The sequence below is a fragment of the Triticum urartu genome, chromosome 2A (assembly GCF_056163025.1).
Source record: "Triticum urartu cultivar PI428250 chromosome 2A, HENAU_Tu73, whole genome shotgun sequence".
NCBI classification, from domain to species: Eukaryota; Viridiplantae; Streptophyta; class Magnoliopsida; order Poales; family Poaceae; genus Triticum; species Triticum urartu.
This window is the reverse complement of record NC_141874.1, coordinates 352,541,975-352,565,923: the sequence shown is the minus strand read 5'-3', so window position 1 is coordinate 352,565,923 and position 23,949 is coordinate 352,541,975.

The following is a 23,949-nucleotide window of genomic DNA, read 5'->3' as shown; positions in this document are numbered from 1 at the left end:
TAAATTCACACAAGCGTTGCATAGCGAATACGATACAATTTTTCATACACATAGGACAAAACGAGCAACTCTCATTCAAATATTACATTTTGTGAACACTCATCCGCGATAATACGGGCGCCCGATAGAACACCCTCGTAGTACATCTCAGGGTGGCGGTGCTCCTTGTCCTCCGGCGGCCCCTCCTTGATCAGCTTCACGGTGTCTAGCTTGACCCACTGCGTTTTTACACGAGCGAAGGCCCGGCGTGCACCTTCAATGCAGACGGATCGCTTAACGACCTCCAGCCGTGGGCAGGCATCCACAAGCCGCCTCACCAGGCCAAAGAAGCTGTTCGGAAGGGCATCGCCAGGCCACAACCGGACTATGAAGCCCTTCATGGCCTGATCGGCCGCCTTATGTAGCTCGGCCATCTGCTTCAGCTGGTCACTCATGGGCACCGGATGTTCGGCCTCAGCATACTGAGACCAGAACAGCTTCTCCGTCGAAATACCATCCTCGGCCTGGTAAAATTGTGCGGCATCGGACACACTGCGGGGCAAATCTGCGAATGCTCCTGAGGAGCTCCGGATCCGGGTAAGTAATCGATAATTTACTTCTACATGCTTGCTTTGCATATAGAAAGCCTTACCCGCCGCTATCTTCTTTATCGCGTCGATCTCCTGAAGGGCCTTCTGGGCCTCGGCCTTGTCACTCTTTGCGCTCTCAAGGGCCGCGGCAAGCTCAGACTCTCGCATCTTCAAGTCAAGCTCCAACGCCTCGTGCTTCGTCACGAGAGCCTGGAGCTCTTGCTGCACCTCGCCCACCCAAGCCTCGTGCCTCTCTCGCTCGGTGCGCTCCTGGGCCGCCTTCTCTTCAGCCTGGGACAGCGCTTGCTTCAGGGTCGCCACCTCGGTCATGGCCCCTGGCAAACATACAATGATCCTGTCATTTAGCAATCGCGTCCTTTTTCTCATCTATAGACGGGGTATTACTTACCCTTGTTCTCCTCGAGCTGCCTCTTAGCAAGCCGAGCTCTTTTTGGGACCCCTCGAGGGCCTCCTTCAGTACGGCGACCTCCGCAGTTAATGCGGCGGACGCCAGCAGCGAAGCCTGCATATGCATATTGACATACTTATATTAGACTCCTGCGATATTATTTGATCCTCTGTTCTGCTTTTCTTTGTGAACACCGAACAAAGCATCAGGGGCTACTGTCTATGCGGTAATATTTCTACTACATTTTAAAACATTTTACCTCGAAGCCTGTTAGAAGGCTAGTTCAGGCTTTAGTCAATCTGCTCTTGGCGGACTGAACCTTCTGGATCACCGCACTCATGATAGTGCGGTGCTCCTCCTCGATGTGAGCGCTGCGAAGCGCTTCCAACAAAGTGTCCGGCGCCTCTGGATAGACAGAGGTCATCGGCACAGGCGTCTCACCCCCCTTAGAAGGGGACCGCCTACCCGAGCTCGGAGCCGTTGGAGGGTCCGGCGCGGTGTTCGGCTGAGGGCCGAACTCGGAACTCTCGGGGACCCCGTCCCCTCGGCTCCCGGAGTCCGGAAGGTCGCCTTGAGGCGCCTCCGGGACTGTCCCCCTTCGATCCGGTGCCTCTTGAGACAGCACCTCGGCGTCGTCGGCTAGATGAGGGGAGGTGGCGGTCGGGACTGGATCGCTATCCATGTCCGACGAGCCCAGGGAGCCGTCCGAGGATACCTCGATATTGGCTCAGGGCGGCCTGCACAATTGAGTTTGGCGTTAGGGAAAGCAATGCGACAAAGGAATCCTATGGGTTACTTTGGTATACGAATACTTACGATCTCCCCTGGGGCTTGGCCCTGGGCAACCACTTGTCTTCACTTTTGTCGGCGGCGGTAGAACTGTCCTGAAGGAGCGTCCTTCCCTTCTTGGACCCTCCGGCCTCCCTAGTTGCGGCGGCCTTCCTTTTCTTTTCTCCCCCAGTCGGTGGGGGAGCCTCTTCTTCCTCTTCCTCGTCTTAGGGGGAAGAGTGCGCCGCAGACTCATCGGACGGTGAGTCCGACGCCTGGCATCAGGAACTCTTTCGAGCTCCCTTGGCCTTCTGGGTCTTCTCCGGCACCTTATAAGGGCCGGAGTCAACATCTTTGCCAGAAGGGCGTATGCAGGGCCTTCGGGCAATGGAGCCGGACAGTCGATTTGTCCAGCCATCTTCTGCCAGTCCTGTTAACGGCATGGGAGTTTAGATCCCACATAGAATCAATATATATAGAAAACAAGTATCCTATGAAAGGTAAAACAACTTACCTCACTGTTGTGGCGCTTCGCGCTGAATCTGCGATACTCAGTAATGGGGGGAGGGACCGCGGCACCCTTGAACAGCACCCTCCAGGCATCTTCATGAGTCGTGTCGAAGAGCCTGTTCAGAGTTCGGTGCTGCGCCGGATTGATCTCCCACAAGGTAAACTCCCGTTGTTGGCACGGGAGTATCCGGCGGACGAGCATAACCTGGACTATGTTGACAAGCTTGAGCTTCTTATCCACCATGTTCTAAATACATGACTGGAGTCCGATCAGCTCTTTTGAATTACCCCAGGACAGGCCCTTCACTTTCCAGGAGGTGAGCCGGATGGGGATGCCAGATCGGAATTCGGGGGCCAATACCCATGCGGGTCACGCGGCTCGGTGATATAGAACCACCCCGATTGCCACCCCTTTATGGTGTCCACGAAGGTGCCCTCGAGCCATGTGATGTTGGGCATATTTCCCACCATGGCGCCTCCGCACTCCGCCTTGCGGCCGCTCACTACCTTCGGCTTGACATTGAAGGTCTTCAACCATAAGCCGAAGTGGGGCTTGATGCGGAGGAAGGTCTCGCACAAGACGATAAACGCCGAGATGTTGATGATGAAGTTCGGGGCCAGATCGTGGAAATCCAGGCCGTAATAAAACATGATCCCCCGGATGAAGGGATGGAGAGGGAATCCCAGTCCGCGGAGGAAATGGGTGAGGAATACCACCCTCTCATGGGGCTCGGGGGTGGGGATGAACTGTCGCTCATCTGGGAGCCGGTGCGCGATATCGTCGGGCAGGTATCCGGCTCTCCTCAGTTTCTTGACGTCTCCCTCCGTGACGGACGAGACCATCCACTTGCCTCCCACTCCGGACATGGTTGGAGAAGGTTGAGATGGAAGTGAGGACTTGGGCGCTAGAGCTCGAGTGTGCGGGAGCGGATGAGCAGAGGAGGAAGAAGGCGTGGATAGAAAGGTGAATCCTTATCCCTTTATGTGGGCGGACAAAATTAGACGTCCCCACTTGCCTGGTAAAACTCGCTTATCCCCCAAGCGCCGCAATTGATGGCGCGGTTGGGTTACCCATGCCCGTATTGATGAGAATCCCGTAATAAGGGGACACGATCTCTGCTTTGACAAGACATGTCGAAAAACTGCCTCGCGTTATGTGCGGGGCTGGTTAAAAGAAACGGTTTGAATAATCACCGAGCCATGATGTAACGTCATGTTGCCAAAACAAGCTAGCAAATTAGATCTGCAAAAACATTATTCTCTCTACGGTGAAATGTGGGACTTATTTTGCAGGGTCGGACACTATCCTCGTATTCAAATTCTTCTGTGATGTATTCGGAGAAGGAACCCGCCTTGCAATGTCGAAGACAACTACGCGCCGGACTCATCGTCATTGAAGCCTGGTTCAGGGGCTACTGAGGGAGTCCTGGATTAGGGGTTCTTCGGACAGCCGGACTATCTCCATTGGCCGGACTGTTAGACTACGAAGATAATAGATTGAAGACTTCGTCTCGTGTTTGGATGGGACTCTACTTGGCGTGGAAGGCAAGCTAGGCAATACGTATATGGATATTTCCTCCTTTGTAACCGACCTTATGTAACCCTAACCTTCTTCGGTGTCTCTATAAACCGAAGGGTTTTAGTCCGTAGGACAACAATCACAACATACAGTCATACCATAGGCTAGCTTCTAGGGTTTAGCCTCTCTGATCTCATGGTAGATCTACTCTTGTAACACCCATATCTTCAATATTAATCAAGCAGGACGTAGGGTTTTACCTCCATCAAGAGGGCCCGAACCTGGGTAAAACTTTGTGTCCCTTGCCTCCTATTACCATCCGGCCTAGACGCACAGTTCGGGACCCCCCACCCGAGATCCGCCGATTTTGACACCGACAATCTCCATTTCCTCTTTATTCTTCTTCTTCCTCCTCTTCATGCTTTGTTTTTCTTTGTCCTCACCTGTTGGTAAAACCAAGTACATGATTGGCCTTCTATTTCAGAATTGGTTTTGTCAGTGAGGGAGTACAAGTGTACTAGTAAATAATAGCATTATTGTCTCATGGCAGTCGCAAAATAGAGATGAACACATGCATTAAATATCATTCTTACCTAAAGGAAGGTTATGGTGCCAATATGGATGATGAGGATTGGAACACAGATCTCCCGTTGTGCAGTTCCACCAAAATGAACCAACGGTTCCATTCTGACATTCCAGTTAAACAACACAAAAGTCACTTCTTTTAAGAAGTGTTTTGTGTAGTGAACCAAAAGGTCACAATAGCAACGCGGTGAAATGGATATCCCTGTTTGCACAAAAAGCTAAGAGAACCAGTTAGAGTCTCAAACAATTACGTGCAAGAACATTTGGCTAAAATTGTCATGGCCTAACACAGTGGCATGGCTTCATTTTACCAGGGGCATTAGATTAAGAATAGCTAAATATTTGGTATAAGGGCATGGGACAGTGGGAGCACCAGCAGTCCAGCACCATGTACCTAAACCGAGGCATAAAGTGGTGATTCAAAGTTTGTTGCCCCAAGAAACAAATATCCAAGAAACATATCTGGGTTGGTCCCATTTTTGTTCACTCTACCACCTTCTCTGATGTGTGGATAGCAAATCTAGTCCTGGTCATACAACTGTGTACAACGTTTCCCCTATATTTCCCTTTTCGACCAAGAGACCGGTTGGATGACCAATCCGTACTACTTTCACCCCCTTTCCTTCATGTTTGTACCAAGTCCGATGTACATACTAATTTTCCCCCTTTATTTCTTGTTTGAACCAAGTACAAGATTGGACTCCATGACGTAGCTTTACCTCTAACAATAGAAAAAATAGGTGACGTTGGACCATCCGATCGAGAGGGCTGAGAGCTAGAAAATGATGGACATGCAGTGACGTAGCGATCTCGGGAAGTAGAGCTAGGCCAGTTTCAAAGAAAGATATACCTGAAGGTCGTCGGGATGTCGATAGGTGGGCGGCGGGAGGCCGGATCCACCCACACCAGGGCAACGACGAAGGGATCAGAGGACCTCCTGCCCGGGTGCTTGGCCAGAGATAATGGTGTGGCCGGCAATGGGTCTCCTCCCTCGCTGTCGACGATGGCCTAGACGCTAACCCTCCTCCCCTTCACCGGCGGAGGGGGATACGTCTGGATCTGTAAGCAACGGTGAGGATAGAAAGACAGTGTTACCACCACTATCTTGTTTAGATCTGGAGAGGATGAGAGTGTGTGAATAGAGCAACCCTAGCAAGCAAGCGCGGAGGCTCCATGTGGCGTTACGTGCCAGGTCGCCGTTTTTGAGTTGTTGATTGTTTTTTGAGATAGCTACCCGCTTATTCCAAGTGGTGTTACGGTGTGCCAGGTCACACTTTGTATCGTTCAAGTCTGGTACTAGACCCTCCATTAAATGAACAACCACCGCCTCGTAAAGTTTGTGAACAAGCCCACGGCTAAAATTATCGGAAACGTGGGCTGCCCCAACATGCATTATTATTTATATGTTCTATGTGGTAATATCCTCAAAACAAAATGTGGTAGTACAATATTTATTGTGCCCCCTTGTAATCTGTGCTAAATTTTGACCAAAGATTTAACTAACAAAATGTTAGTGCATGTTAACAAAAATTATATCCTTTGATTCGTATTTGAACATAGCTTTCAATGATCTAATTTTCTGTGACATGCAAGAACATTTGGTTGGTTAAATTTATAGTCAAAATTTGGCACAGATTATCATAGGGACCAATAAACCAGGACGGAGCTCCCCGTCTGTCGTCCCTCCGCGTGCACAACCATCTCTCGCTTTAGGGCCGGGGCATTACAAAGCTTTACCGTCACATATTCATACTACTTCAAGGCGCATTAAATCAACACATGAAAGTATCAAAAGGAAAGTCACGACATGCATGCATGTGTTGTAATTAATGCATCGGTAAATGCAAATTATTGAAATATATCGAGTGCACTACTTTGATGTGTCGCATTAACTCGTTCAACAAGGTGAAGTTTGATTACAGCACCCTCTCCCTCGCCCATGAGCATGGTGGCTCACAGGACTAGGAGAAGCTTTCGCTACACGCTCTCCCTCCCACATGCGGTGGACATGTAGCAGTTCATTCGGTGTTAGATGGCCAGAAGCATATTGTAGTACTCCAATGCAGGAGTACCATCACTGTTCGACTTCCCGAAGAGGCGAAGAGCCAAGCGCAACCCGGACACTCGTGTGGCAGTTTCATGTGTAGGGGAGGTATAGTGACATAGTCTAGGATAGCGTGTACCGTGCCTCTAAGCTTAAAATCGATGGGGTTGGCTCCATGCTATGAGGCCGTCTCAAAGCATTTTTTGATTAAAATAATCTGCTGGCCCTACCTGTCATCCTGGTGATTTTAGTTTGCACGCTCATCTAGTCAAGACAGGAACATATATTTTAATTTGTGGTGGGGTAAATGTTAGAGGTTGCAGCAAATATATTGTACATTGCGGGTCTTTTAGCTAAGTTTAGAGGCAAGCATGTGTGGCTAGTGCTATGATGTGTCGCATCAACTCGTACAATGAGGGGAAGCTTGATTTTACTACTACACGCCTTCTCCCTCGCTCTTGCGCGCGGTGGCTCGCTGACGAGGACAGGCTTTTTCTTACTACAACAAGCTATCCCTCCCGCAAGCGGTGCACGAACATGCAGCGGTTGATTCAATATTGTAGAAGTAGTAACATCATTGTTAGTCTTCTCGAAGAGGCGAAGAGCCAAGCGCAACCCGAACGTGGCAGATGCGAATGCTCGCCTGGCAGTCATGTAGGGGTGGGGTGCCATCCACCAAATCATAGCGAGGTGCTACAGTCGAAACTCACCGGTCACCCCGGTGTGGCCATCATGACCCGTCATATCACAAAACCCACACCTTTACCAGCAGTGGTAAAGTGGCCTCGAAGTTGGACTGGACGAAGCAACCATCATTTCACTAGAACGCTCGTTGAAGCCCTTTCTCCCCCTTCTTCAAGAAAACCTCACTCCATGCAACTCACTTCCGCCATTTTTTGTTCGTACCGTTGAAGGAAAGGTGGGTGAATCAGTGATGCTACTATATTTTCATTCCAAGAATCTTCTTTTTGCGAAGCACCGACCGACTCTCACAGCCTATTCTTTTCCCGTTTCCTTTCGATTGCTTTTTGTTTGTCAGTTCATTGATGGATCCTAGAGCACTAGGCAAAGAGTTTTTGGTAGACAACCCACTCAAGACAGAGATCTCCAAGAAGCGAGCACCGACCAACGAGTTGACCATGTTGGGGGGGGGGCAACCCATGGAGACAAAGAACTCTAAGAAACAAGCACTGGCCAAAGAGTTGACGACATTGGCGGACGAACTCCTCAAAGAAAGCTGGAAGAACAGCAAGGGCTCTGCTGTGCCTACCCCAGAAACTCTAATGGCCACCTATGAGAGGCTCAAGGCTGAGTTTGAGGAGATAGTCGCCGTTGAGAAGCAGTGTTTGCCTGGCAAGGCGATGGCCCCCATCGAGGATGAGGAGATGGCCCCAAAGGTATGGGATCCCCTGGTGAGCTGCACAAGGTAAAAATAATGGCTTACCATAGTTGTAGGTTTTGATTATTTGCAATGTGCTTGCTAATATGTTAGGGTTGTGCGGGTGCCGGTGGACGTCCTTGATGATTCTGGTGTCGCAGTCCATCATGTGGTCAACGCCCCAGAGATCTTTTTCGATGTCGCGGTCCGTCCTATGGACATCGCCCCAGAGATAAATTTCGATGTCGCGGTCCGTCCTATGGACATCGCCCCAGAGATCGATTCCCATGTCGCTGTCCGTGCTGTGGTCATTGCCCGAGAGATCGGTGACAAGAAATAGTTGGTCGCGCTAATCCTTTAGGGTAGTTTGCATTGTGTTTAATTACCAGAACGATGCGTGTTATCAAACCATCTCAGGGCTAGTGCACTGTCTTGTGTGGGCGTACTTGCTACTTTTGTTTGATAGTGAATCATGCAAACCCTCTCCGAGTTATGGAGACAAATGTATACTCACCAGCTTTTGATGTAATATATGGCATGCTTAGATGTAAGTTTGAATTGTTTATCATATCAGCAGGGCTTGTTTGATGATTGTTGGTGTTAGTAGGCTAGCTACTGCGTGAGCTATAATACATGCAAAACACTCACCGAAGAGAAACGTTGGGGCTGATGAGCTCGTGGTACTCTTATAGGTCTAATCCGTCATCGATCGGCCAATAGCCCAAGCTCCTAAAATTGTAGGCCTCCTTTAGTTTAGAGGAATCTTGTAGGAATGTCATAGGATCGGATTTCTATAGGAAAAATTCCTTTAGAGCCCTTTGGTTTGTAGGAATGGAATCCTATAACTATGGAAGAATTCTTCCTATCCTCCACATTTTATAGGCAAATAAACATTAGCCTAGACTCAATGAAAAAAATCCTATGATGTGAATCAAAGAACATCTCCTTTCCTAGTTCTACTCATAGGATTTGAGATACATGCCATCTCATTTCCTATGACTTCCCTATTCCTATGATTTTCCAACCCTATGAACCAAAAGGGGACGTAGGGTTAGCGATTGATCGACACGGATACTTCCATGCCTCATTTGGTTCGTAGGGTAGGAAAATCATAGAAATAGGAATGTCATAGGAACTGAGATGACATGTATCTTAAATCCTATGAGTAGGAATAGGAAAGGAGATGCCCTTTGATTCACATCATTGAAGTTTTTCCATTGAGTATAGGCTAATGTTTATTTTCCTATGAAATGTGGAGGGTAGGAAGAATTCCTCCATAGGAATATGATTCCATTCCTATAAACCAAAGGTCTCTACAGAAATTTTTCCTATAGAAACCCTATCCTATGAAATTCCTACAAGATTCCTCTAAACCAATGGAGGCCTCACATTAATAGCCAACAAAATTGGCACGTACTTGTAACTTGCGTGAATGTGTAATTTTTTTGTTGGAAGCATGAATGTGTAGTGACGTCATACTTCTGGAGTGGCTACAAAGAGTGTGTACGTGTGCTAGAGGGGTTGTGGGATGGAGAGAGATCTAGAGAGAGAGAAAGACGCTCTTTCTGCTCGTTAGATTGACAATGGATATTTTTTGAGAACACAAAATCATAGCAGTACAGAGACGTACTCTCTCCATTCCAAAATAGATGAAACGGGGGGAGTACAAATCCTAGGTGGGCTAGTTTGGCCTAGTGGGTTTCAGTGATATGACGTGTGATGTGGCTTGAAGCTACGTCGGTATTTCCCCAAAGAGGAAGGGATGATGCAGCACAGCAGTAGTAGGTATTTCCCTCAGGTGTGAAACCAAGGTTATCGAACCAGTAGGAGAACCAAGCAGCACAATGTAAAAAACACCTGCACATAGACAACAAATCCTCTCAACCCGACGTGTTAAAGGGGTTGTCAATCCCTTCCGGATACGGTGCCTCAAGATAGGAAAAGGACGTGAGATAAATTGTAGTAGATTGATAGATCGAATGCCAAATAAAATAAATAAGAATAAATTGCAGCAAGGTATTTTTGTGTTTTTAGTTTAATAGATCTGAAAATAAAAGCAAAGGAAAATAGATCGTAAAGGTAAATAATATGAGAAAGAGACCCGGGGGCCGTAGGTTTCACTAGTGGCTTCTCTAGAGAAAAATAGCAAATGGTGGGTGAACAAATTACTGTTGGGCAATTGATAGAACTTCAAATAATCATACCGATATCCAGGCAATGATCATTACATAGGCATCACATCCAAAATTAGTAGACCGACTCCTGCCTGCATCTACTACTATTACTCCACACATCGACCGCTATCCAGCATGCATCTAGTGTATTAAGTTCGTGGATAAACAGAGTAATGCAATAAGAACGATGACATGATGTAGACAATATCTATCTATGTAGAGATAGACCCCATCATTTTATCGTTAGTAGCAAAGATACATATGTGTCGGTTCCGTTTCTGTTACTGGGATCAAGCTCCATAAAATCGAACCCACTACAAAGCACCTCTTCTCATTGCAAGATAAATAGATCAAGTTGGACAAACAAAACCGAAATATCAAAGAAGAAATACAAGGCTTTAAGAGATCATGCATAAAAGAGATCAAAGAAACTCAAATACTTTCATGGATACAAAGAGATAGATGTGATCGTAAACTCAAGGTTCATCGATCCCAACAAACACACCGCAAAAGAGTTACATCAAATGGATCTCCAAGAGACCATTGTATTTAGAATTTAGAGAGAGAGAAAGCCATCTAGCTACTAACTATGGACCCGAAGGTCTACAAAGAACTACTCACACATCATCGGAGAGGCACCAACGGAGGTGGTGAACCCCATCTGAGATGGTCTCTAGATTGGATCTGGTGGTTCTGGACTCTACGGCGGCTGGATGAATATTTTGTCAACTCCCCTAGGGTTTTGGGAGTATTGGGGTATTTATAGAGCAAAGAGGCGGTCTGGTGGGCACCCAAGGTGGGCACAACCTACCAGGGTGCGCCTGGGCCTCTTGGCGCACCCTGGTGGGTTGTGCTCTCCTCGAAGCACCCCCAGGCGCAACCAGGGCCCATTACTTGTGTTCTGGTCCATAAAAAATCTCCGTAAAGTTTCGTGGCATTTGGACTCCGTTTGGTATTGATTTTCTGCGATGTAAAAAACATGGAAAAAACAACAACTGGCACTTGGCACTATGTTAATAGGTTAGTACCAAAAAATGATATAAAATGACTACAAAATGATTATAAAACATCCAAGGTTGATAATATAACAGCATGGAACAATCAAAAATTATAGAAACGTTGGAGACGTATCAGCATCCCCAAGCTTAACTCCTACTCGTCCTCGAGTAGGTAAGTGATAAAAAGGGAATTTTTGATGTGGAATGCTGCCTATCATGTCATATCATATTCTTTTCTTTGTAGCATCGACATTTGGACTTTTATATTGTTCAAAGCAATAGTCTAGTTTTGACATGATAATTTAAATACTCAGGCATATCAACAAGCAACCATGTCTTTCAAAATATCAATGTTAAAATAAGTTATCCCTAGCCCATCATGCTCAACCATTGATCCATTCATGAAACACACTCGCATATTAACTACACCCAATACTCAAGTACGATCATATTACCTCCTACTTGAAGAGAAGATGGAGACTCAAATTCAAAATAATAATTGCATAAAGTAAAAGAAAGGCCCTTCGTAGAGGGAAGTAGGGATTTGTAGAGGTGCCAGAGCTCAAAGCGAAAAATTAGAGATAAAAACATTTTGGGAGGTGTATCCTCCCCACCAACGAAAACGACTTAGAGTTCCTAATACTTTCCATGCTTAGATATATCATAGGTGGTTCCCAAACAAAAAATAAAGTTTATTCCTTTTTCAACCATACTTTCACTTTCCATGGCTAGCTGTATCAACGGTTGCCCTCCATACCAACACTTTCCAAGGAAGTTATTATTTGACAACATAAAGTAAATTCATTTTTCATTTCGGGACTGGGCATCCCTAATACCTTTGCCTTACTTTGTGCAATGACGAGTGAATAAACACTTATCTTGAGAATAACACATCTAGCATGGAAAATATTAGAGACCCCTCACCGGTCCGTGATCGAAACAAACACACAAAAGAGAATTTTATTTTGAAAATTAGAGATGGCACATACAAATTTTCTTAGAGCGGCAAAAGAATACCGCATATAGGTAGATATAGTGGACTCATGTGGCAAAACTAGTTTAAAGGTTTTTGGATGCACAAGTAGTGATCACACTTAGTGCAAAATGAAGGCTAGCAAAAGAATGAGAAGCAATCAACCAAGAAACGAATAATCTCATAAGCGAGCTTTAAGCATAATTAACACCGAATAATGCACCACAAGTAGGATATAATTTCATTGCATAATTATTGACTTTCATGCTTACATAGGGAATCACAAACCTTAACACCAATATTCTTACTAAAGCATAATTACTCATCAAGATGTCTCGCATATCACATCATCATATCTCAAAACTATTACTAAGAATCAAGTTTATTTTGTCCAATGATCTTCATGAAAGTTTTTATTATATCCTTCTTGGATATCAATCACTTTGGGACTAATTTTCATATGTTGCTTTCGACAAGCTCCAACAAATATAAGTGAAGATCATGAGCATAATTTTTCTTTCTCTCAAATTAATTTAAGTGAAGCAAGAGAGAATTTCTTGAAAATTTTACTAACTCTCAAATAAATCTAAGTGAATCAAGAGAGCATTTCTTAAAAAATACTAAAGCACACAGTGCTCAAAAAGATATAAGTGAAGCACTAGAGCAAGTCCATAGCTCATAAAAGATTTAAGTGAAGCATAGAGAGCAATTGTAACAAGTCATGAAATAATTTTGGCTCTCTCATATAGGTGTGTTCAGCAAGGAATCAAGACTTAAAACACACAAAAAATAAGCAAAGACTCATATCATACAAGACGCTCCAAGCAAAACACATAGTATGTGATGAATAAAAATATAGCTTCAAGTAAAATACCGATGGTCGTTGAAAGAAAGATGGGATGCCACTCAGGCGCATCCCCAAACTTAGTTGTTTGCTCATTTTTGGATAAGAACTTGGGATGTCGGGGGCATCCCCGAGTTTAGGCTCTTCTTACTCCTTACTCCTTCATCCATCGTAAGATAACCCAAAACTTGAAAACTTCAATCACACAAAACTCAACAAAACCTTCATGAGCTTTGTTAGTATAAGAAAATAAATCACTACTATAAGTGTTGTATCAAACCAATTCATATTTTGTTCTTGCATTATATCTACTGTATTCCAACTTTTCTATGGAAAAAACTCATAAATAAAACCATAGAGCCATCAAAACAAGCACACAACGCAAAGAAAACAGAATCTGTCAAAAACAGAACAGTCTGTAGCAATCTGACTATTTCAAGTACTTCTGTAACTCCAAAGATTCTGAAAAATTAGGAAGGCCTGAGAAATTTGTATATTGATCTACTACAAAAGGAATGGGTATTTTATCGCTCTCGGGTTAAAAACTAGAATTATTTTTGTGAGCACAAAAGTTTCATTTTTTTCAGCAAGATCAAACAACTATCACCCAAGAAGATCCTAAAGGCTTTACTTGGCACAAAAATTAATTAAAACATAAAAAACACAATCATAACAGTAGCATAATTGTGCTAACACTCAAGAATGGAAAGCAAAAAGCAAAAATAAAATTTATTCATTGGGTTGCCTCCCAACAAGCGCTATAGTTTTACGCCCTTAGCTAGACATAAAGCAAGGATATAAGTTTTGTCATCATTGTCCTTTTGAAAGCAAAGGGAAAATTTCCTATCAATGGCATTTAATTTTATATTTTGTGAAAGCACATGGCCATTGATAGCAGAAGAAAGATGAAGCACATTGCGAAAATTCGTATCTAAGCTAGCCTTCATCTCTTTAATTGTATCATTTTAATAAAAGCACATAAGGGTAGTTGATTCAACATTTTCTCCCTTGGGGTGCCCAAATATGGCTTTCATCTTTTCATAAGTATCAATGGCATCCCCTTCAAGAAAACCATTTTCAAATATAGAATCCAAAACTTGCTTGAAGGAAGAAGGTAGACCAACATAAAAACTTTTCAAGTATATCTCTATCTGATATTGGGGCACATAACTAGCTCGAATTCTCAACAGCCTATCCCGAGCATCTTTCAAAGATTCATCAAGCAAATAACGAAAAAATTCGGGATCATCTTCATCAAAATTATTAGAGTTTTTCTTAGCAACCCCAGTAAATCTTTCCATAGCATCATTATCTATGAGCTTAGAGAGGACAGAGGGGTTATCCAAAGTATTGAAACTTGGGAGAAAACCCTTAGCTTCTCTACGGTCGGTCATGGAGACAGAGAAGAGAGTTTAAGAGAACAGAAAAAATAGTGAACGAAAAAGAGGGCAAATAAAACGACAAATTTTTGTGAAGTGGGGGAGAGGAAAATGAGATGCAAATGGAAAATAATGTAAATTGCGAGGAGATGAGATTTGTGATTAGGAACCTGGCATATGTTGAAGACCCCCCCCCCCCCCAGCAACGGCGCCGGAAATTGGTGCGTTGACGGGAAACTAACTTGACTTGATCCTCCCCGGCAACGACGCCAGAAATTCCTTTTGATGCGGCTTGATGCTACGTCGATATTTCCCCAAAGAGGAAAGGATGATGCAGCCCAACAGCGGTAGGTATTTCCCTCAGATGTGAAACTAAGGTTATCGAACCAGTAGGAGAACCAAGCAGCACAACGTAAACAGCACCTGCACACAGATAAAAAATCCTCGCACCCCGACATGTTAAAGGGATAGTCAATCCCTTCCGGGTACGACGCCTCAAGATAGGCAAACATACGTGAGATAAATTGTAGTAGATTGGTAGATCGAACACCAAATAAAATAAATAAGAATAAATTGCCACAAGGTATTTTTGTGTTTTTAGTTTAATAGATCTGAAAATAAAAGCAAAGGAAAATAGATCGCAAAGGCAAATAATATGAGAAAGAGACCCGGGGCCGTAGGTTTCACTTGTGGCTTCTCTCGAGAAAAATAGCAAATGGTGGGTGAACAAATTACTGTTGGGTAATTGATAGACCTTCAAATAATCATGATGATATTCAGGCAATGATCTTACATAGGCATCATGTCCAAAATTAGTAAACCGACTCCTGCCTGCATCTACTACTATTACTCCATACATCGACCGCTATCTAGCATGCATCTAGTGTATTATGTTCATGGAGAAATTGAGTAATGCAATAAGAACAATGACATGATGTAGAGAAGATCTATCTATGTAGAGATAGACCCCATCGTTTTATCATTAGTAGCAATGATGTTGACAAGATCTATCTATGTAGAGATAGACCCCATCGTTTGATCCTTAGTAGCAACGATACATACGTGTCTGTTCCCTTTCTCTCACCGGGATCAAGCATCCTAAGATTGAACCCACTACAAAGCACCTCTTCCCATTGCAAGATAAATAGACCAAGTTGGCCAAACAAAACCCGAATATCGGAGAAGAAATATGAGGGTATAAGAGATCATGCATAAAATAGATCAAAGAAACTCAAATACTTTCACGGATATAAAAAGATAGATCTGATCATAAACTCCAAGTTCATCGATCCCAAGAAACACACTGCAAAAGAGTTATATCATATGGATCTCCAAGAGACCATTGTATTGAGAATTTAGAGAGAGAGAAAGCCATCTAGCTACTAACTACGGACCCGAAGGTCTACAAAGAACTACTCATGCATCATTGGAGGGGCACCAACGGAGGTGGTGAACCCCATCCGATATGGTGTCTAGATTGGATCTGGTGGTTCTGGACTCTGCGGCGGCTAGATGAATATTTTGTCGACTCCCCTAGGGTTTGGGAATATTATAGTATTTATAGAGCAAAGAGGTGGTCCGGGGGGCACCTGAGGTGGGCACAACCCACCAGGGCGCGCCTAGGCATCCTGGCGCGCCCTGGTGAGTTGTGCTCTCCTTGGAGCACCCCCAGGCGCAGTCAGGCCCCATTGCGTGTCTTCTATTCCATAAAAAATCTCCGTAAAGTTGCGTGGCATCTGGACTCCATTTGGTATTGATTTTCTATGATGTAAAAAACATGGAAAAAACAACAGCTGGCACTTGGCACTATGTCAATTGGTTAGTACCAAAAAATGATATAAAATGACTATAAAACATCCCAGATAGATAATGTAACAACATGGAACAATCAAAAATTATAGATACACTGGAGACGTATCAACGTGGTACAGTGACGTCCAGTCTTCGCGTGTGGTAGAAGTATTGCGGATACAGTAAGTTTCCTTGAAGAAGTGGAACTCAACGAAGTCATGATGGTTCTTTTGTCCAACCAACTTACAGTGGGAAAGGTTGGGCCTGCGCTACGACAGGGGTGGACCAGGATAATTTTGTGCATGGCAGGTGGACCAGGATGGTCGACGTCCCACATGTCAGTGAATGAAAGTATTCTTTTTGATATAGAGGACGAGCAACGAGTATTCGTTATTTATTTTTGATGAAACCTATTGTCTCCACCGTTACGACAGAGGAGTGTGAAACACGTCAGCCCAGTGAACTTGGCATGTGCACAACTCCCTCCTTCCTTATGTAATACTACAATAGTGTTGACTATAAGGTTACATCTTTTTATCACTTTCTCTCTATCTATTTCCTCTCAAATGTTTTTTACCTTTGTTTTTTTAGACTCAATTGTTTTTTATACCTCTTTTAGAAAAATTAGTTTCTTTAATACCTAGGACCACATGTAGAGACGGGCTCTTGCAGAGCCCACTACTTGACTTTGTCAATGCCTCTATCTCCTCCACATAAGCGGGCTTATAGCCCAGTAGTATTTTACTAGTACTACTTGCTATGAATGCGGGCAGCTGGCGTCTGGGCGCACGCGGGAGGGGGGGAGGGGTTTTCTATTGGGCCAGGGCGATCAGAAGCGGGCCGGACTCCCGCATGGTGATGCGGAGCATCCCAAGGTCATCCCCATGGACCTACCTACATCTCCTACGCCACCACTTGGACCAATGACAAGAGCCCGAGCAAAGACTATCGAAGATAAGGTGAACTCGCTCCTCTCCGAACTTCCGCTTCCTACATATGAGACATGGCTACTACCTCATGCGGATACCCTATGTGTGATCAGGTACTCGGAGGAAAGCCACGGATCAGCTACACCCAATGGACAAGACGGCGAGAACACCAAGGATGAGGGACAAGAGAAAGAGCTGCCAAAGAAGCTAAAGCCACTGGACGACCGGTCGGGACCGGACGTCCGGCACCTGAAGCCCAACCTGCCCAAGTCCCATCCGATGAGAGCTACAGCGAGCGGACGTCCGCCCAGGATCGGACGACCAGCCACACCTCCCAGCGAGCGGACGACCGGCCAGGACCGGACGACCAGCGTCACCGCACCCGAGCCAAAAAAGCACATATCTGATGCCACCGGACAACCGGCCATCTCCGAAAATCCGGTGTCACCTCAGCCGAGCCAAAGCCAACGGATGTCCGGCGACTACCGGATGTCTGAACGCCCACGAGCCACTGGACGACCGTAATCCACCGGACGTCCGGTACGTGTCTGCACACAGCTTCGGGCCCGAGGCCCGTGTACCCCTTCACTTCGCCCACATTTGCACTAAGACTATAAATAGACCTCCTTTTCCTCCTAGTTAAGGTTAGTGTTGTGTTAGCTCATATGTGAGATAGAGCTTCGCTCATCCATCTGGATCTACTCCATGGCGAGGGATCGTTACCTCTTCGGAGAAGATCCAGCTTGGATTCAAGACCCCTAATGGGAAGACATCAAGACCTCCTCGCGGAGAAGAACCCCTATGTATCGTCCTTTGTTGGATTCGGATCTTATATCGCTTTGTGTTTCGAGGATCTAGCATATGTGTGATCATTCTAGTTGGTTTGAGTGATTCTCTCGTGTTTCCCCTCGTGTTCTTCGTGTTCATCGCGGGATCCGCTCCTTTCGTGAAAGATCAGCCATCTAGGGTTCAACCCTACATCACATGGCCCACCTCACATTATCAACATATATTTCTTGGGAGTCCGTGTGTGGCGGGTGGGCGATCTGTTCTCCCATCCCCATCACTCTCTTCTCAGCCGACGCCCGCCAAGAGATTAGATTTCGGCTATCGACGGTTTATTCAATTGTAGTCCCACATGTTAGTTAAAATGCAAGGCAACGCGTGTCCCCTCTGGTGAGCGGTGTGCGAGCCGGACTGTCGGGGGTCCGACGCAAATGCGACGCGTACGAGTCGTAAGTGTGCCGCCTTTTCCTTTTGAACTTGCAAAGCGTAACATTTTTGTGTGGTCGATCGAAAGAAGTCCAGAAGAAAATGATGAGGGCGGGGCTTTCCCGCACGTTAGGCGGGCTAGTTTGAGTGATATGGCGTGCTATAGTGCCGTCCACTTGCTCCATTTTTATGTAAGCAAGAGTCTACACTCTTTTATGTGGGAGGAGTGCGAAACACGGCGGATCTGATTTTGATCGAGGGATAACTGTTCCCTGTGAAATAAGGGAGCACTATTAGCGACTATAGCATGATAGTTAGGGCATCTGCAGCGCTGGCCGACAAATTTACACCGGCATCTGTCTGAGGACACTGATGCCAGAGGATGCCATCCAATGCTGCCCACATACCTTTCGACAACTATATGAAGTAACCGGACGAAATTCATGCAAACAAAGCAAATTTCAAATTAACCGGATGAAATTTATTACATTTCAAAAAAATTCCTATAAACTGGACGAAATTCATTACATATTTCGCACAAACCGTACTAAAACCTACTGTAAACCTAATCTAAACAATTGCCAACGCCCGACCATCATGTCCGGCCATGACACCCGTGTACGCCGGCCATTGCCTTTGCCTCCTCCTCATCCGCCTCGGCTTTGTCCAGCTCCGCCTCGATAACCTCCTCCTTCAGAGCACAAGGTTCTGAAGATTTCCGCCTCCACATCGCCGTCAAGCGACTAATCTAACGTTGATGTTTATGCCACCAAGCTTGGCGTTGACTGAGTGGAGGAGCGATGCCTGGGACTAGAGTGGTGGCGACCTACCATGTACTACTCTTCCTCGCTGCCGGCTGCGCCCGGACACGCACGCCGGCTTCGTGGTCGTGGCGGCGGAGGGCGGTCGAGGGGGGGGGAGCCGGCGATCACCTTCGTCCGCTCATGCGATAGTACGTCCAAGAGAGCTTGCCTCCTGGAGCGGAGCCACCGATGCCTTCGTCTGCTCCTGCGACAGTATGTACAAGAGATCTTTGGAGCACCAGGAGGCGATGGTTGGAGTGGTGCCCACAGAAGGAATGGACTAGAGGAGAATGAGTGGGTCTTTGGCTATGGCTGGGAGCTGGGGCTCGAGTTAATATAGGAATGGCAATGAGCCACAATAGACGGATGGACAACTGGCGCCGAAGTAGGTTCGTCGGCAGCCGCGTGTCATTAATGTGGGCGGCAGACGAAAGGATGGCCATGGTGTCGTTAACGCGGAACAGACGCTGGCACCAGGATGCCGTGCGGGTGGCACTCGCTCGGACGTCGCGCTGCTGCAATGCCGGCGCCAGTGAGAGGTCACGTCGGACGTGAATGCGGACGCTGCTTGAGTGACTTAACTGCAGGTGCAGTTGGGTCACTGACATATGAGCCCAATAGGCATCTGGCCCTCATGTCAGTGACACACCAACTGCACCTGTAGTTAAGTCCTGTGAATGTGGCATTGACGTTCTAGAGAGACGGTGACCATTTTAGGTGGGAAGCGCACACTAGCGATGGAAAGGGTTTCAGTAGGCCAGGGCGGTCAGACGTTGGTGTGGTGGTAAAATGTGAACTCATGGATGACGAGCCTTTGAAGCATATGCGGCACGTATTGACAACCAGACATCCATGCAATCACTCCTGTCGCCAGCTAGCCTTCGATGACCACCATTAGACACCACACGACCATGCATAACTTATGAATAATGGACAAATCGATCAAACACACACTCTTGTGCAGTGGCACTATGATCGGTCACTCATGGTACATATATAGGTACCATAGTACCCTCTCTAGCTAGGTTGTTTTATAGATTGTCATTGTGAATTGTGATGGAAGATATACTTGAGGAAGGCGTCGAGTCACGTCGTCGCGTCGTGTGCAGAGCCATGGATAATGTCGAGCAGCTCGGCCCCCAAGCATAAGTATGACTGTTGGTGTTGAGCCAGCTGAATACATGCTCGGTGTTCACGGAGGCTTCCAGCAAACGTCTAAACAGTAATGTCAGGCACCGCCGGGGCGTGCAGGTGACACGCTCACCGTCTGCGTTGTGCCATGAGCAGGACTTTGATTGAGAGGGCGACATGCATGCATTAGCATGGTTTGACAGCGTGAGCGTGATTGTCTGCACGCCTACATGCTACTTGCCTCTATGGACGATGTGTGCTAATGTGTGCATCACATATAATATAAAAAAATCGGTTTGTGCATTTAACGCAAAGTATTTCATTTTCATTTGGCTGACGAGTGTGCGTTGCAGCGACGAGTCCGTGGTTTGATTCCTCACATATGCATAATTTTGTTTTTTATTTATTTCTCCACTGATAGGTAGGCCCGCATAGATAGATAGATTAAGAACACGAGCTGATGAGGCGCATGCGGACTATTTGACTGGTCAACCAGACAAATGCGGAGCTATACGCTGAGCCAATGATCGTATAATCACCATATCTTGTATACAATGATCAAAGTGAGCTATCAAGACATGTTCTATGAATGCCAATGCATTTTACTCGGTAATAAATGACCAGGATTTAAGGGGAATCCAATTTTCCTTCGTCTTCTGTCCTTGAGATCTTGACAAACCAATGCACTATATAGTTGTCCGGCCACTCCACCACAGAGCTCTCACCAAGCGTCGTTCATGCCACCATGCCACACACTAACCGGTAAGGAAGCAATGTCACCCCATGGCGTCGAGTTCCTCGCTGCCCATGACTGCACACAAAATCATAGGGAAGCGATGGCATCCCGCCGTGCCGAGTTCATCGCTGCTCGCGACCTCACACATACGTGGGCGGAATTTGAAGCTTCCAAGTTTGAATGGGCGGTAGACCAAGAGGTGGACAAAGCCGCACAGAGGGAGCGGAAAAGTCAGAAAGCATTCAAGAAAAGAGAGGCCCGCCGCCGCAAGAAAGAAGAGGACGCACGCACTGCCGCGGAGAGGTCAACAGAGATCCAAGCATGGTGGGGTGTCACCAACAAAGCCGGGAAGGAGAACTACGACGTTTGGCCAGCATGTGAGAAGTAGTAGTACTAGTAGTTAGTGTGTGTCTGTATGTGTCACCCGTACGTTTGTTTAATTAATTACGAGCATGTACTAGTACTAGTTACTACTGTAGTTTTTAGAGCAAATTAGCCGTACATTAGCCTAGACTCAATGGAAAAATTTGTATCATATGCATCAAATGGCATCTCTTTCTCTATAGGAATTGAGATGCATGTCATCTCACTTCCTATGATTTTCATATTTCTATAAAATTCCTATCCTATGAACAAAAGCAGGCCACTACTGGAGTAACTACTGTAGCTAGCAGTACTGCCGGTACAGTAGTTTTCTTCAAGAAGCAGAATTCAACAAAGTCATGATGGTTCCTTCGTCCGAGCAACCTCACAGTGGGAAAGGTTGGGCCTGTGATTTGATGGCTCAATAGTCATTATTACTGCGGCACGACGACCGGGGTGACTCTCACTTGGATTTCTGCGTGCATGGCAAGTGGACTAGGATGGTCGACGTCCCACATGTCGGCGAACATAAGTATTCTTTCCGATATCAAGGAGCAAGGAAACCGCATGGTATAGTATCACTGCTGATTTATATTTATTTTTATTTTTGATGAATGCTAGTGTTTCAACTCTGAAGACGAAGGAGTGCTAAACACGACACATGCTGAATGTCCCACACATCAGTGAAAGGAGTGGGACATGAACAGCGTGGTAGAGCGTCTCCACTTCTTCCACTTCTGGGTCGGAGACCACACGTAGTAGTACTAGTGGTATGAACAATACAAAGTGCGACTCAGAGAGAAATACACATCTAGTTGGAAGGTCTCAGGGCCTACATGTAAACAAATATAAAAGCTAATATGTGCCTCCAATTAATATAGTAGTAGTAGAGTAGTTAGGCATGTACATCATAACATCACCGTGCATTGCACGTAGAACATTTAGTGGTAGTAAGAGACAAATGCCTATATGCCACACATGTTCATACTATTTGTGCCTTTCTACTTCACTTACTTCGCTACATTACTTAGGTTCGTACGTCCACTCCTGGGTACATGTCCGTCTCGTAGTTCCAGTCCCACGTGTTCTTCATAGATGGAACGATCCATAATTGTGCGCAATGGGAGTCCGTATCATCGCAGCTCGTGTGGCTCCCTATGATGGAGACTCATCCAAACTATGGATAGCCTCGACGTGGAGCAGTCACGTGCACCGGGAAGCAGCGCTCTCTCGGCCGTCACACTGCTTCAAAGCCGGTGCCAGTGAGAGGTCGCCTCCGCTCGGGTCGGGCATTAATGTGGCACTGGCGCTCCCGGGTGACGCTTACCGTTTCACGGGAGAAGCATGCGTTGGCAAGGGAGGGGGGGTTGTGTCGTCCAGGGCGATCAGACGCGAGCGTGGTGGTGGTATTGGTTTTGAACCGTTTCAGGTGTAGTACTCCCTCCGTCTCGGTGAATAAGTCATTCGCGTAGTTCTAGGTCGACGATTTAACTATCTAAATATGTACTATATGTGACAAAAATATATATTTAGAAACTATATACGTGTAGAAATCTAGTGATATACCTTTCATGACATATAACACATATTTAATTCTTCAAATCGATGACCTAGAACTACGCGAATGACTTATTCACCTAAACGAAGGTAGTACTGGTAGTTTGCAAAACTACTCAATTATTGCACTCAATTTCCTAAGAAATTGTGGTAAAAAACATTACTCCACAGCCCGCTTCCCTTCTCCTTCCTCTTCGACCGCCCGCGCATGTCCGCGGGAAGTGACCGGTCAACCCTTATATAGGAGTGCTAGCACAAAAAGATGGATGCATGACCACTAAAATTTCCTTTCTCTCATCTCTACGAAATAAATGTGGCGTGGAACTCAAATCCCTTTACGTCTGAGTATAAGGAAATCATCGTCCTCCTTCGGCACCGCTTCGCCCGCGTCGTCATCCTCCTGTTCTGGCTCCGCGCCGTCGTTCTCCTCCTCCGGCTCCGCGTGCTACTTTGCCTCCAATGCCTCCTCGTCCGGCTCTGGCTAGTCCGTACTCCGGAGGCAGGGCGGCTGCGATCCGGGCTTCACGCTGCCTCCATATTAAAGCGCCGCTTCGGCGGGAGTATGGCGTATGTCATTACCTTCGGCCGGGCCATGGCTATCGGGCGAAAACGACCAGAGAAGAGGCGGTGGGAGGGGAATGAATGCAACTACTGTTTGGGTTCGCCGTCCAACGGAAATAAATGTGCACCATCACGTGTACCCGCGGGTGCACAAATTGTAACATACAGGTCTGCTTAAGGGGGCGTCACGTAACTAGTGTGTGTGTGAGATTCTGAGAGACAGAGTGCGTGTGTGCGACTCTACTCTTCGGACATGTACTCAACCTTTTGCATCGGGATATAAGCATAATGGTATTACAGTTTAGCTAGTGATTTAGGTGGCCATGTTAACATGGTTGTGTAAAAAATGTCACTTCCTGCTCGTGATTTGCGTTATATAATGATGAGAAGTTTTCTAACTACTGAAGTAAAGTGGAATTTGTCCATGTTATACAAGTAAATTAAGGTGATTGTTTACCATACGGGTAAGGTTGGACGAAGGGTGGTAGGAACAAATGCTTCGCCTAGAACATTTGTGTTTGTGGGTGGGTGGATGGGTGCGTGTGTGTATGTGTGACACGGAGTCTTTGGTGGCGAAAGTAATTTAAGTGTGCATGGCTTTATCATAGAGAGGTGATGTGTATGGCAGGACACCAACGAGGGGGTGCGAGAGAGAAAAGGCTCGTAGATCGGGAAGAGAAGTCATGTGCACATGAGAGGAGTCGACATCAAGAGAA